This window comes from Epinephelus fuscoguttatus, linkage group LG14, assembly GCF_011397635.1.
Source record: "Epinephelus fuscoguttatus linkage group LG14, E.fuscoguttatus.final_Chr_v1".
Lineage (NCBI taxonomy): Eukaryota > Metazoa > Chordata > Actinopteri > Perciformes > Serranidae > Epinephelus > Epinephelus fuscoguttatus.
Genome location: NC_064765.1, coordinates 35,058,924 through 35,075,324, shown reverse-complemented (window position 1 = coordinate 35,075,324; position 16,401 = coordinate 35,058,924). Strand labels below are relative to the sequence as shown.

Genomic DNA, 16,401 nt, shown 5'->3' with positions numbered 1-16,401 from the left:
AGTGAAAAGTGAACCTGACAAATTCAACAGAATAAAAGAAAAAATAAAACAGAGCACAACCAGTGGAGAGTCTTTTATTCATAGTCCAAGCTACCTGAGAGATGATCAGGGTGTGCAGCTGTGTTAGACCAATGAATTGAGCTGGTAAAGTTGCATTTGATGTCCTTTCACACTGAGTTACACAATAACACAACTTTTTAATATAGGTAAATGAAGCTGTGATCCAGAGGTTCAGAATGAATATTAAACTGAGAAACCAAGTGGTAAAAAAAATAGGCCCCAAGCAAGTGTATTTTAAATGTGTGCATTCCTGCAGAGATTGTAATTCCTCTCATCTCACCCCCTCCTAATGACTCCTGAACCTAGGTTTAAGAATTATGTGTAAGTGAGACTTGACTGTCTTTTCATTTTTTTGAGGCTCGAGGAAACCTGCTGTACAGCAAGTTTTGGACCATTTATCTAAAGATGAAAGGGTGAGGAGGAAGTTGAAGAGAGGAGGTTTCAGGAAAGGCTCTCTGTTCTTACGTCTTTCGTTGACACATTAAAAGAGTAAGAAATGTTACACTGTGACAAAAGAAATGCACTCGTGCGAGGAAAAATAATTTTGTGTGGAAAAACTTCTTTTTGAGAAAATGGCATTTATTTTTTAGGTAAAAAAAAATGTATTAGAAAGAAATTTATTAGCAGCATTGTTACTACTCAAGTATGCCTTGAAATGGTCACAATAAAAGGTTGTTAAAATGTGCAGTTTTATTTTATTTATTATTTCACATGATTAGCACTATAGAGGTGCAGTTTTTGCCACAGGTACCCCAAAGAATTAGTTTCTGGTGTGACTACAATTTGCCTCATGCAGTGTGACACAAGTCCTTCACATAAAGTTGATTAGGTTGTTGATTGTGGCCTGTGGAAAGCTCACACACCCTATTAGCAGGAACTGGAACATGCTGCTGTCGACGCTGACTCAGAGCATCCCAAACATGCTCATCGGGTGACATGTCTGGTGAGAACGACACATTCTCATCCCAACTTGTCAGATATATGTTCTGGGATACCGTGTTAATGTACTTGTTACATGTATTGTGTCTATTCAAAGATTTACGTTATGTTGTGTTTTCACAGGAAAGGTACAGTTTCTACTCGTAGATGCTACAGTCTTTTTTTAAATAAAATAAAATTGTTGGTAAAACCACCTTGTATTTACTTTTTTTTCCTTGTGCAACAAAAGCACATGGTTAGGTTTAGGCAGCAGAAGCATGCGGTTGGACTTAGAAAAAACACATCATCGTTTGGCTCTGCATTCACACAGGAAGTGAGCAGCGAACTCCCAGGTGAAAGTCCAGTGTTTGTTGGATCTTCAAACTGATGCCACCCAGTGGTGTATAATACCGACGTTGTTACCAGTATTGTTTCAAGTAGACGGCAGCATTATAGACTGACGCAGCCTACCAGCGTATCATACTACTGCAAAAGGTGCCTTTTTGCATCGCCTAGAGAACAAGTGCCACGACCAGTGACTTTTTTTCAGAGCACTCCACCTTTATTGTGCAGCTTCTCTCAGCACTTCTAGATGAAATCTCGGAACTTCTCTGAAAAGCAACTGTGATGTCACTACCGCTGGTTTAGCTAGGCTACTGTCACTACAAAGACAGAAAACCCCATTTGTGGGAGCAGATAGACTGGCGGATACTGGATGTTGTTGGTCAGTTTTAAGATGTAAGCTTATTGTTAACTGTGTAGCTAACCCTCTGTTAATATATCATTGCATAAGCTGCCTAGCTAACGTTAATGTCATTATAGTGTTATCATAGAAACATGCCCACATTTAATTTTTAAAAAGCACTGGGAGCGCTCTTTTATGAAGCACTGGGAGGAAACACTCCCCAGGACCTTGCCACTGCTTTTCTGATGAAGAAAAACCTTATGTGGACAGGAGCCCTTACACTGGTTCCTGGGCTGCAATGATGCCATGGATGTTTAAAAAGAACTGGATACAGTGTTTGAGGCGGTGCCCCCCTTCGTCCCTATGAAATTTGCCTAGTGGCGCGTGAAGCCAAAAAAGTTCAACTGCCACATATAAAATTACCCAGATGATCGGCACTGCTTCTGCATTCTCCATAGAGCAGGCGCACTGGAGACTTCTGCCAGCCAAGTGGCTAACGTCTAGTCTGGTGCCCCACTAACTTGAGTGGGGATAAAATGATAATCATGCAGCTCTTCTAGACTTTCCAAATGTTACTGAACCAAATGGATCAAATTCTGATAGTAAAATGAATCTTTTTGCATGAGCTGTGACACTCAAAAAAAGTATCCACAGATTTACAGACATCTCTTTTGCCATGTAAGTCTATGGGGAAAAGTCAGTGTGGGCCACATGGTATCACGTGATGGACGTCACTATGTAAGTTGGGGTCAAAGCTCCGCACACTTCCTGAGGACCTGAATGACGCTTGCAACACTGATGTGAAAGACGCAATAATGCTGACCAATTACAACAGATGGATTTTTTCGGAGAGGGGGCCTTAAAGAGACGGATACTGCAGTGGAGCATTTCAGACAGAGGGTGAATATAGCTATGTGCAAGGAGACAGATCAGAAAAATAACATGTTTTTACATCTTCTAGAAGAAAACCAAAGTACACATTAACCTGAAAATAAGCACAATATGTCTACTTCATGTTGTGAAGATGTGGTTTGACAAAAGTGTGGCCAAAATTTGGCACATACGGTTGCCAGAGCCTGCTCACTTTTTGCCCTTTGATGTCAGAACACAGCCTGGTGCATCAGCACAGACAGTACCTCATATAGTCTCCTTAGCTCAAAGTGAATCAAAAAGATGTTTTTGAACAGGACTGCAGTACCATTCCAAACCACTTGGTTTCAATGTTTTGAGGTCACAAGCTGTTCCCTGCCTGTACATACACATACTAACATGCATACACACACACACATGTATGTTGCTGTATACACTTAACTCCTTCCAGACACATGGACCTGGAGTGAGGTGGAGGAGGCATGGAGAAGGAATGGAGCGGGGGATGGGGTCAAAGGGTGAAAGAGCTTCCAGATGTTGAGACTGTTTCTTTTTCAAATGAAAGTTCCTCCTTACTTCCTCTTTGACTGAGGATGTGTGTGTGTGTGTGTGTGTGTGTGTGTGTGTGTGTGTGTGTGTGTGTCTCAAGTACTAATCTTCACACTGCTTTTGTCATTTCCCACATTGAGATCCATTTCAGCTCTCTTGACATGACATCTAAAGCTACACTATAACTTATATTCACTTTGTGTCCTGAAAATCTGTTGAGTCATCTCACTGTATACAGGCCCACAAACATGTGTTACTATACACCTGCAAACATATAAATGTTATCACAGACACCAACATGTTCTACCTTGTTCCCTAATTCAACATAAAACAGATGAAATGATTTCTGAATGAATAAAAATAACTGGTGATTTTATATGACATTGTTATAATTAGTCATCAGAGACAACCAATGATAGGCATGCTCTCTGTTTAAGTAGTGGAGCATAACATGACAGACAGACTGAGGGATGACAGATCAGGAAAGTTTCCTTCTATCGCTGTCTTAATATTCTAACCTGTAGTATGTCCCTCACATAGATTTGCACCGAACTGACTCAAAAATATGGAACAAAGTAGGTCCCGTATCAATTCAACATGGAACACATCTTTTAAGGCCCAGACACACAAAACAGACTTCAGAGAGCTAGCAGAGACAAGGGCCCCCCGCTGCATTGCCTGACGTTGCTGTGTCTTGACCAAAAAGGTTGCACATGAACACACTGCAAATGGCCAACCAGCAAGTAAGTTCTGCACCTGTGTAAAAGGACATATATCTCCACACCAGCAGACAGCAGTGATCTCAGTCCTCCTTGACTTTAGCTGTTTGTTTACTTTCCTCGCTTCTGTTTCTCCTCCTCTAGTGTGCTGAGCTGAACTGCCAGTCAGAGTGATTTCAGTGACCGACGGGCTTCTCTGTGCCAACACAGATTCAATATGTTGAATTGTCCAAAAAAAAAAAAAAAAAAAAAAAAAACTGATGGGGGCTGATGGGGGCAACAGTGTGGGACACACCACACCAGCAAGAGCGGCAGGTGCTCACTGACGATCTCACCTTGGACCGACATCCAACCATCGGCTTGGTGTGTCGGGGCCTTTAGATTCCAAATACAGTTTCATATTTTATGGGCCAGTTGGGAACCCTAGTAGTGAGTTTGTGGTTGAGTGAGTGAGATAAAAGATTAACGGTAGATGCTCATTTCAGAGCAGATCAGAAATCATCAGTAAAGTTGCTGAGTGGTAGTAAATGTACACTGCAGCTCCTCAAGACCCTGAAGTCCCTGTGTCTTGGTTCCTACCTGCTGGGTAAAGTTAAGTTAGACCTGAACTGAGCATCAGCTTCGGCCCTGAGGCCAAATAAAGTCCCTCCCAAGCTTCACAACCATGGCAGTAGCCAGCTATGAGGTCACCAAGGTCCAGACCTCGGTAAAAATTTCAAAGAGAAAAAAATAGAAGAAGATTATATTATAGAGATTATTAGAACATATTAACACACCAGACAGCTTTTATTTTGAAACGACACATAGGAAGTTATCTGATGTATCCGCGGAACGCGGAAAACTTGAATTCAGTTGACAGGAAGACGACGATAGCTACTGCTAGCTGACAGTGATTTCTTTTTATTATTATTTTAGCGACGACCAAGCAGCCCACTGTAAGTTAAAGTTTAAGAAAAAGTTAAGTTGTTGCTAAGTAACGTTAATGTTAGAAGCTTTAGTTGTGACTAAAGCTCATTAGTCTGTGCCATGCTCCCGAAGGTACGGTAAAGTTGCAAGAGGTTAGGTGGTGTACAAACTATACATATATATATATATATATATATATATATATATATATATATATATATATGTGACTAAAAATAGTGAACTTATTATGATATTCTAAATTATGGTGATGACTATGTTGTACATTGTAGATTTGACTGAAGGCATTCAAAACTATGAATGAACTACATGTGGCTTATGTAAAACAAATAAATCAAATAATGTTACATGATGTAGCGCTTTATTCACTTATTTGAAGAGTACATGACCTTTGCTCTGATTACTGCTTTGCACACTCTTGGCATTCTCTCCATGAGCTTCAAGAGGTAGTCACCTGAAATGGTTTCCACTTCACAGGTGTGCCTTATCAGGGTTAATTAGTGGAATTTCTTGCTTTATCAATGGGGTTGGGACCACCAGTTGTGTTGTGCAGAAGTCAGGTTAATACACAGCCGACAGCCCTATTGGACAACTGTTAAAATTCATATTATGGCAAGAACCAATCAGCCAACTGAAGAAAAACGAGTGGCCATCATTACTTTAAGAAATGAAGGTCAGTCAGTCCGGAAAATTGCAAAAACTTTAAATGTGTCCCCAAATGGAGTTTAACCATCAGCGCTACAACAAAACTGGCACACATGAGGACCGACAGGAAAAAGACCAAGAGTCACCTCTGCTTCTGAGGATAAGTTCATCCGAGTCACCAGCCTCAGAAATGGCAAGTTAACAGCAGCTCAGATCAGAGACCAGATGAATGCCACACAGAGTTCTAGCAGCAGACCCATCTCTAGAACAACTGTTAAGAGGAGACTGTGCGAATCAGGCCTTCATGGTCAAATAGCTGCTAGGAAACCACATCTAAATAAGCCAAATATAGTACTATTCCTTTGGAGTGCATTGACATGTTCAAGTGATGTATTGGACTTACATATAGAAGGTAAGACATGTTGGACATGTTGTGCTTTCAGCAAGCTCCTGCTGGTACTGAAGCTACTCTTCTTCAGTTTATGTCCAGTGGCAAGGAACACTTTTAAAGGTGAGTGTACAGCAGTAGTGGTATTACACATGTGCTACAGTGGTATGCTTGTACCTGTGTGTGTCTGTGAGTGTGTTGCACCCTTTGAGTGTACCAGCAGTATATATGTTCAGAGGACCGCACCAAAGAGCCAATCCGTGTGGCCTCTAGGTAATTGCTCCCATATTTGCCAGGTTTGTGGTCTGGATTAACTGTTGTACCTGGTGTGTGTGTGTGTGTGTGTGTGTGTGTGTGTGTGTGTGTGTGTGTGTGTGTGTGTGTGACCTGGCCTCCACAGTCACCGGACCTGAACCCAGTCGAGATGGTTTGGGGTGAGCTGGACCGCAGAGTGAAGGCAAAGGGGCCAACAAGTGCTAAACACCTCTGGGAACTCCTTCAAGACTGTTGGAAAACCATTTCAGGTGACTACCTCTTGAAGCTCATGGAGAGAATGCCAAGAGTGTGCAAAGCAGTAATTAGAGCAAAGGGTGGCTATTTTGAAGAAACTAGAATATAAAACATGTTTTCATGTTATTTCACCTTTTTTGTTAAGTACATAACTCCACATGTGTTCATTCATAGTTTTGATGCCTTCAGTGAGAATCTACAATGTAAATAGTCATGAAAATAAAGAAAACGCATTGAATGAGAAGGTGTGTCCAAACTTTTGGCCTGTACTGTATGTGACTAAAAATAGTGAACTTATTAGCCATTTAAATCAGTTAGCTTGCACTGCCACCTGCTGGCACCTAGTGTGAAATATCTTTCATGCCTTCCTATGTCCTGTGAATCAAATATTACAGTTAATCTGATTTGCTTACATACCATTCCTGGATCAGATCACCATTTTCTCAGATCACACACAATTTTAAAATTACACCCAACGGTACAAGCATCTAACCCCTTGGTATAATTCAATTTTTGTCCTCAGAATTTTGTAAAATCACAGTACTGACTATCCAGACCGTTTCAACCTTTTGAGGAACAGCTAGGAGAAAAAGGATTGTAACATACTGTACACTTCCTACAGTGGATATGTGTATACTACTGTATGCTCCTGACCATTGCAGTTTCACACAGACAAAACATGTGAGGAGGCAATGTAAGTAAGTAAGTGAGGGGGCCCATGTACAAGGCTGTTGCCGCAGAAGCCCGGGTTCGAGTCCAGCCTGTGGCCCTTTGCTGCATGTCATCCTCTCTCTCTCTTTCTCTATCTCTCTCTCTCTCTCTCTCTCCCTCTTTCACACTTGTCTGTCCTGTCCATTAAAGGCAAAATGCCCAAAAAATATCTTAAAAAAAGTAATCAAGGCTCAAAATATGGGTAAGTTTTATTAAAAATGTGTAAAGTAAAAAGTATGTTTTGACTGTGGCTATTAGAATGGCGAGCTCACAAGGCCTACCTTTTTAATCTGGCTTTTAATGTGGAGTAACATTACAGTCTTTATTTTTAAATTCTAACCATTGGTTTTTACCTTCTTTTATATCTCCTGTTCATTTTTATTCTATTTTATTTATTTACTCTCTTTTTATTCTATGGAGTTTTAATTATCCTTTTGTTAGGTTGTTCTGTTTTGGTTGGTTTGCTTTTTTTTTTTAATATTCTATTGTTTTGTGCCTGTTTCATTTCAGTTTTGCCATGTGAAGCATTTTGAGGCTGCATGGTTGTATGAGAGGTGGTATATAAATAAAGTTGAGTTGAGCCGATATAGCCTGGTTGGATGACGAAGAAACTGCTCTGAATATGTCACATAAAAACACTTACAAGTAATGCCAGACTGTTTCCTATAAAGTGTGGAGAGGCAATTAGCCGGATGAGTGATGAAGTCTATCTGACCGAAATGTTGCATTTATAATAACAAGAGTCAATAAATGGTGTGTGGAATAGTTTTCTAATACATTATAATGATTCTGCTGACCTATTAAATATATAGGCTTGCTTTTTTCATCTGTCACTCCAGACTTTTGTCCATGTTGGGATACTTTTTTCGTTAATGATCTCATTGGACTGGGAGTTGATAGGTTGTGATCCGATACTGTAAACATAACCAGAGGCCTGTACTTCAAAGCTAGTTCAAGTTACCCAGGACATCTTTTAGTCTGATTTGACTAACCCTAACATTGTCTGTTTGGATATCAGGTATCAGGAAGCTGTTTATCAAATAGTTCAGTCAACTCTAGGTTTTCCAGTCTGGCATTTCTTTAAAGTGTTTTATATGACATTTGAGTAGTTTGGTGGTGAAGATTCTCAGTCATCCAGGTCATGGTAATCATAAGTGCTATATCATAGGCAACTGGACTTGCTTGTGTTTCTTGAAGACGTTTCGCCTCTCATCCAAGAAGCTTCTTCAGTTCTAAAAGACTGGTATGGAAAGGGTAAGAAACACAAGCAAGTCCAGTTGCCCATGATATAGCACTTATGATTAGAGTAGTTCCATCTTTATCTAACTAAATAGCAAACCAATGACAATGATAATGTCATGTGCAAGAATACCTATACATATATATACATATATATATATATACAGGAAATAAATACCCAGTAATACAACATTGCCATATATATATATATATATATATATCTCCAACAGATTTAGCCCAGAAGCTGGTGTTCCACAGGGTTCAGCCCTCAGCCCCCTACTGTTTTTATTGTACATTAGCGACATATTTTATCCACCCAGAGGAGAGGGACAAGTCTCCCAATTTGCAGATGACCTCTGCTATTGGGCCTCTGCAGCAAATACAAGAAGCTACAGAGGTGCATCACAGAGATGGAAGACTGGACAAATACTGTATATGGAGAGACCCAACAAAAACACAATGTGTACTCTTCACCAGACACACCTGCAAAAAATATCAAATAAATCTTAAACTATATGGCCCAACTCTTCAGGTCACCCAAACAGCAAAATTTCTTGGAGTGACAATTCAACAGAACATGCAATGGACAGCACACATTGCTGCAGTTGAGAGCGAGGCAGGATGCAGACTCAACCACCTAAAAGTGCTCTGCAGAAAACAGGGAGGAGCAAATCCAGAGACCGCCATATGCGTATATCAATCCTACATTCAGCCTCTGTTTGAATACACAGTGCCTGCCTGGTGTAACATTGAAGGAGCATAGTTAAAGAAACTTCAGGTCATCCAAAACATTGCTATCAAAATGTGTTACAGAATGCCCAAATATACAAGCAATGAATACACCCAAAATATCTTAAAAACTAATCAAGGCTCAAAATATGGGTAAGTTTTATTAAAATGTGTAAAGTAAAAAGTATGTTCATCTGCACCACTCCCCTGTCTGTTTTATTGAAATACTGACAACCCAACACAAACAACACACATTACACGTAGGCTTTTATTTATTTATTTAATAGTTTTAATCCAAGTTTTAAATTTAAACTACCTAAGTTTTATCCAAGTTTAAAACTATGTTTTTATGATCTTGATATGGGGCAACACTAAGGTTTTTCTTTTAATGTTTTTTGTTTGCTTGTTTGTTTTATTGGATTTGTACTGTTTTATTGCTTATTTATTGAAAGTCAAGTTTTAGAACTAGTCAATTAGAGTCAGCCGAAGGAAAGTGAAAAATAAAATAAAAAGGTTAAAAAAAGGGGGGAAAAATATGTGCATATGTGTACGTATATATATATATATATATATATATATATATATACATATATACATATATATATATATATATATATATATATATATATATATATATGGTGAGCAAGATGAACGGATGAACCCTTTCCTCCCTTTTCCCCTCTCCACTCCGCATGAAGAGGACAGCTGTCCTGAACGGTCTCTATGAGCCCCAAGACCTTCTGATCTGATCTGATCTGAACTCTTATTGTGAAATGTCTAGACACATTGAAAACACAATCCAAAAATTCCCCATCAACAGAGACTCCATTTACGTGAGGGTAGTATTGTCGTTAATGCTAGTGATGATGAGATGAAGCCTCATTAAGCATTGAAGCGTTCCTGCAAATTGGTTCAGAAAAGGGTTCACTTCTCAAGGCTTCATGTGCACACAAAACCACCTGCTGCCCAAAGTGTGTAAAACAGGCAGCTGTGATCTTAACCATGTAATCTGTGATACACTGTATTTTGTGTCAGTAACAGCTGTTGGGAATGACTATAAATAATGAAAAAAAATATGACCATAATTTATTTATATCAATATAGTGTATTTTCTACTGAGTATATTATGACTATACTGTATCAAATACATGTATAATAAACTGTAGTTGTTTTGTGAATGCATCCTGTCTGTAAACCAATCATTTGGCCAAAAATTGTACTGTGGTGTTGTCACATAATATAATAATAGCAGGAGGGATAATATTCATGTTCTGTATCACTTCTGGAAAATGGCATTGGTTTAAGCAGGCAGATGACAGTGAATATGCTTGTGTAACTTGGAAGAGGGCACTGATTATGCTTGTGTAACTTTCACAATGATGTACAGTACAGGGGAGATTTTATTCGATTTTTATTTAGAAACAATAGTTTTTCTAAAGTGTTTGGGTTCAGGCGATTTCTTTTTTTAGACACAACTTCCCCAGCCTTGGAAAACACCCTCTCGCAAGGCACAGATGATGCTGGTGTACACAAAAACCCAACGGCAAGTCTGTACAAATGTGGGTAAATTAGTTTCTGCCTCTCCCAGTACTCCAGTGGGTCCTCCAGTCTCCGAATATTTGTTTCGGACAGATAACGTTGGACCTCCACGGTAGCATCTACTATCACGTTCTGCGTTCTCCTTGCATCCATGACCGTGTTGTCGAGATGGTGCCACAGTTTGTTACCTGAGAACACACAGATCATGTTAGTGAGAGTTTTAACTCTGATTGACCTCAAAACCAAAAACAATACATTACCTTGGGTTATAGGTTGGACATCCTCTGACACTGATGCCTGAGCCAATTCTGGGGTCTGAGCCGACCTAATTATGGCAGCACACTCTGACGTTAGCCTTTTATTGCCTCAGTGGCTTTGGTTGGGATGTCAGTTTGTAGACCAGCTAAAGCGGCCCCCACTGGCTCTCTGAGCTCCATCAGACGATTAAGCATTTAATATGTGCTGTTCCAGCGTGTCTCCACCTCTTGAATGAGCTTCAGTTTTGACCTCCCCAGATGGTCTTGAACCTGTGCAAGCTTCTCCTTTAAAAACTACAGATGATCAGTTAATTCAATCACTGCAGCAGTAACGCAAACAAAATATTAGCATTATCAAAAATTGGAATAAAGTCAAAGAATGTACCTGAGCAGTGGTGCTGCTTCTAATGTATCCAACCAGCTTTCTTGCCTCTGCCCGGATGTCACACAGCACAGGGGTTGATCAAGAGCCTTCTTCACCATCAGATTCAACGTATGTGCTATGCAGATAGTGTGGGCGAAGCCTCAGTTCTCTGCCACAGGCAAGCATGTTGGCAGCACCATCAGTAACCAGACATGTCACCTCATCAGTTATTCCTCATTCCTCCATTAGGGAGGCTTTCACAAAGGCTAAATTTTCAGCAGTGTGAGAATGGGGGAATTTCAGCATTCCTAACAGTGTTGAATTTAGCCTGGCGTTCTCATCAACAAAATGGCAGATAACAGGCAGGTAGTCATCCATGTTAATGGATGTCCACATGTCAGAGGTAAGGCTAACTGCAGCCACCTTCTACAGTTCAGCCTTAGCCTTCTCTTTAGCTGCATCATATTTGGCCTCCACCATGGCCTTTACAACCTAAAGGAAAGAAGAAAACAAAACATGCTCAATTAACAGATGTACAATGAAAGCACTCCTCTGCTTTATGCGTGCAACCATACACACCTACCTTGTGGGGAGAACATAGGTAGGATCCAGTTTGGACACAAATGCCCTAAACCCCACGCCTTCCACAATACTGAAGGGCTGTGTATCCTTCACTATCATCGACATTAAGGCCTCATCCAGCTGTTGTTTTCTGGTGGCTGGACAAAAGATAATGTATGTAAATACAGTTTCTGTTATTTGTCTTTCATTTGCACAATAAAAAAGTCAACATACTAAAATTGTGAAAGTATATTTTAATGACTTACCTTGGCTGGGTGCACCTCGAGTTCCCTCCTGATTCTAATTCAAGGCACTTCCTCGCTGGCTCCATCCCAGCAACTATCCGTCTCAATTTTGTTGGTCTCCAAGGAGACGTACAAGTCTGTTCTAAGGTTAAATCCTGCACCTGAGTCTAGTGACCATGGCCTTATCATGGGTGAATATAGTCAAGGTTTTATTGCTCTTTCAACCTGTCATTATATCTGAAATTCTGTACAGTCCAAATTGGAAAAACTACTTTACTTTTGAAATCCGCAATAGAGAAGAAAACAGTTTTTGCAGCGGGCTGGGTACATAAATATATGCCGTAAATTTGGTCATTTTAACACTGATGACTTTGAGGATTGGCTTGCTTCTGGAGCCAGCCTCAAGTGGCCATTCAAGGAAGTGCAGTTTTTGGAAGTTCTGTGTTGGCTTCACTTTTCAGCCCTGGAGAGTGCATCTTGGGATTGACCCGTGTTGGCTGGCTTGGTTTGAACTGACAAAAGAAGGCTTGAACAAGGGATAGTACAGCCCTGGTCTGACTCTGGACATTGGTATGAAAGGGGTAAATGGAGGTTATCCAAAGGATCTACTATTTCCCTCTCCCCCATGAATGCCATGACATGGAAAATATGTAGTTTGTAGTCAACAAACCAGTGACAAGCAACACAAACATGACTGTACACCCCGTAAGGTTGCAGTTGTCCTCTATAATGGAAAGACTGAGCCAAGATCTGTGCTTTCTCAGGCTGTCTTTAAGTCATCAGACTACCATTAACCAGTTTTAGACAGCCTGGATCCTTGATTAAATATGCCTTTATTTGTAATCTTGGTTTACCACAGTAGTCTAACAAAGAAGGTATTCAAAGAGTTTAGTATTTTCCCCATCCCCCATGACTGCCACTGCATGGACAAGGCGTGGTTTGTAGTCAATAAGCCAATCGCATGCAAAATCAGCATTACTGTACACCCCATCAGGTTAGAGAAATGCACCGTGTGTGTTGTGAGTGTTTGACAAGGACCACTTTAATCTTGCGGAGGCCATGGGCATCCTTTCGCAGAGGCAATATCATAGTCTATGAAGTTTTACTGAGACGTGATCATTGCTAGTTGAAAACTTAACCCAATACCCCGCCGGGATGACTTGAAATATAGTCAGCTCAGGCAATTTTTGTTGGTCTCCAAGGAGACGTACAAGTCTGTTCTAAGGTTAAATCCGGCACCTGAGTCTAGTGACCATGGCCGTATCATGGGTGAATATAGTCAAGGTTTTGTTGCTCTTTCAACCTGTCTTTATATCTGAAATTCTGTACAGTCCAAATTGAAAAACTACTTTACTTTTGAAATCCGCAATAGAGAAGAAAACAGTTTTTGCAGCGGGCTGGGTACATAAATATATGCCGTAAATTTGGTCATTTTAACACCGATGACTTTGAGGATTGGCTTGCTTCTGGAGCCAGCCTCAAGTGGCCATTCAAGGAAGTGCAGTTTTTGGAAGTTCTGTGTTGGCTTCACTTTTCAGACCTGGAGAGTGCATCTTGGGATTGACCCGTGTTGGCTGGCTTGGTTTGAACTGACAAAAGAAGGCTTGAACAAGGGATAGTACAGCCCTGGTCTGACTCTGGACATTGGTATGAAAGGGGTAAATGGAGGTTATCCAAAGGATCTACTATTTCCCTCTCCCCCGTGAATGCCATGACATGGAAAATATGTAGTTTGTAGTCAACAAACCAGTGACATGCAACACAAACATGACTGTACACTCCGTAAGGTTGCAGTTGTCCTCTGTAATGGAAAAAATGAGCCAAGATCTGTGCTTTCTCAGGCTGTCTTTAAGTCATCAGACTACCATTAACCAGTTTTAGACAGCCTGGATCCTTGATTAAATATGCCTTTATTTGTAATCTTGGTTTACCACAGTAGTCTAACAAAGAAGGTATTCAAAGAGTTTAGTATTTTCCCCATCCCCCATGACTGCCACTGCATGGACAAGGCGTGGTTTGTAGTCAATAAGCCAATCACATGCAAAATCAGCATTACTGTACACCCCATCAGGTTAGAGAAATGCACCGTGTGTTGTGAGTGTTTGACAAGGACCACTTTAATCTTGCGGAGGCCATGGGCATCCTTCCGCAGAGGCAATATCATAGTCTATGAAGTTTTACTGAGACGTGATCATTGCTAGTTGAAAACTTAACCCAATACCCCGCCGGGATGACTTGAAATATAGTCAGCTCAGGCAATTTTTGTTGGTCTCCAAGGAGATGTACAAGTCTGTTCTAAGGTTAAATCCGGCACCTGAGTCTAGTGACCATGGCCGTATCATGGGTGAATATAGTCAAGGTTTTGTTGCTCTTTCAACCTGTCTTTATATCTGAAATTCTGTACAGTCCAAATTGAAAAACTACTTTACTTTTGAAATCCGCAATAGAGAAGAAAACAGTTTTTGCAGCGGGCTGGGTACATAAATATATGCCGTAAATTTGGTCATTTTAACACCGATGACTTTGAGGATTGGCTTGCTTCTGGAGCCAGCCTCAAGTGGCCATTCAAGGAAGTGCAGTTTTTGGAAGTTCTGTGTTGGCTTCACTTTTCAGACCTGGAGAGTGCATCTTGGGATTGACCCGTGTTGGCTGGCTTGGTTTGAACTGACAAAAGAAGGCTTGAACAAGGGATAGTACAGCCCTGGTCTGACTCTGGACATTGGTATGAAAGGGGTAAATGGAGGTTATCCAAAGGATCTACTATTTCCCTCTCCCCCGTGAATGCCATGACATGGAAAATATGTAGTTTGTAGTCAACAAACCAGTGACATGCAACACAAACATGACTGTACACCCCGTAAGGTTGCAGTTGTCCTCTATAATGGAAAGACTGAGCCAAGATCTGTGCTTTCTCAGGCTGTCTTTAAGTCATCAGACTACCATTAACCAGTTTTAGACAGCCTGGATCCTTGATTAAATATGCCTTTATTTGTAATCTTGGTTTACCACAGTAGTCTAACAAAGAAGGTATTCAAAGAGTTTAGTATTTTCCCCATCCCCCATGACTGCCACTGCATGGACAAGGCGTGGTTTGTAGTCAATAAGCCAATCACATGCAAAATCAGCATTACTGTACACCCCATCAGGTTAGAGAAATGCACCGTGTGTGTTGTGAGTGTTTGACAAGGACCACTTTAATCTTGCGGAGGCCATGGGCATCCTTTCGCAGAGGCAATATCATAGTCTATGAAGTTTTACTGAGACGTGATCATTGCTAGTTGAAAACTTAACCCAATACCCCGCCGGGATGACTTGAAATATAGTCAGCTCAGGCAATTTTTGTTGGTCTCCAAGGAGACGTACAAGTCTGTTCTAAGGTTAAATCCGGCACCTGAGTCTAGTGACCATGGCCGTATCATGGGTGAATATAGTCAAGGTTTTGTTGCTCTTTCAACCTGTCTTTATATCTGAAATTCTGTACAGTCCAAATTGAAAAACTACTTACTTTTGAAACTGCAATAGAGAAGAAAACAGTTTTTGCAGCGGGCTGGGTACATAAATATATGCCGTAAATTTGGTCATTTTAACACCGATGACTTTGAGGATCGGCTTGCTTCTGGAGCCAGCCTCAAGTGGCCATTCAAGGAAGTGCAGTTTTTGGAAGTTCTGTGTTGGCTTCACTTTTCAGCCCTGGAGAGTGCATCTTGGGATTGACCCGTGTTGGCTGGCTTGGTTTGAACTGACAAAAGAAGGCTTGAACAAGGGATAGTACAGCCCTGGTCTGACTCTGGACATTGGCATGAAAGGGGTAAATGGAGGTTATCCAAAGGATCTACTATTTCCCTCTCCCCCGTGAATGCCATGACATGGAAAATATGTAGTTTGTAGTCAAAAAACCAGTGACATGCAACACAAACATGACTGTACACTCCGTAAGGTTGCAGTTGTCCTCTATAATGGAAAAAATGAGCCAAGATCTGTGCTTTCTCAGGCTGTCTTTAAGTCATCAGACTACCATTAACCAGTTTTAGACAGCCTGGATCCTTGATTAAATATGCCTTTATTTGTAATCTTGGTTTACCACAGTAGTCTAACAAAGAAGGTATTCAAAGAGTTTAGTATTTTCCCCATCCCCCATGACTGCCACTGCATGGACAAGGCGTGGTTTGTAGTCAATAAGCCAATGCAAAATCAGCATTACTGTACACCCCATCAGGTTAGAGAAATGCACCGTGTGTGTTGTGAGTGTTTGACAAGGACCACTTTAATCTTCTGGAGGCCATGGGCATCCTTTCGCAGAGGCAATATCATAGTCTATGAAGTTTTACTGAGACGTGATCATTGCTAGTTGAAAACTTAACCCAATACCCCGCCGGGATGACTTGAAATATAGTCAGCTCAGGCAATTTTTGTTGGTCTCCAAGGAGACGTACAAGTCTGTTCTAAGGTTAAATCCGGCACCTGAGTCTAGTGACCATGGCCGTATCA

General features: G+C 40.8%; 4 non-coding genes across 4 annotated transcripts; all 4 read left to right on the top strand.

The window, feature by feature from the left end:
• Window positions 1–12,978: 12,978 nt before the first annotated feature.
• On the top strand, window positions 12,979–13,119 carry LOC125901500 (U4 spliceosomal RNA). The gene has a single exon (XR_007450994.1). It is a non-coding gene; the product is annotated as a U4 spliceosomal RNA (small nuclear RNA).
• Window positions 13,120–14,053: 934 nt separating this feature from the next.
• Window positions 14,054–14,194, top strand: LOC125901483 (U4 spliceosomal RNA). The gene has a single exon (XR_007450978.1). It is a non-coding gene; the product is annotated as a U4 spliceosomal RNA (small nuclear RNA).
• Window positions 14,195–15,130: 936 nt separating this feature from the next.
• LOC125901499 (U4 spliceosomal RNA) lies at window positions 15,131–15,271 on the top strand. The gene has a single exon (XR_007450993.1). It is a non-coding gene; the product is annotated as a U4 spliceosomal RNA (small nuclear RNA).
• Window positions 15,272–16,200: 929 nt separating this feature from the next.
• On the top strand, window positions 16,201–16,341 carry LOC125901498 (U4 spliceosomal RNA). Its single transcript, XR_007450992.1, has one exon. It is a non-coding gene; the product is annotated as a U4 spliceosomal RNA (small nuclear RNA).
• The last annotated feature ends 60 nt before the right edge of the window (window positions 16,342–16,401 follow it).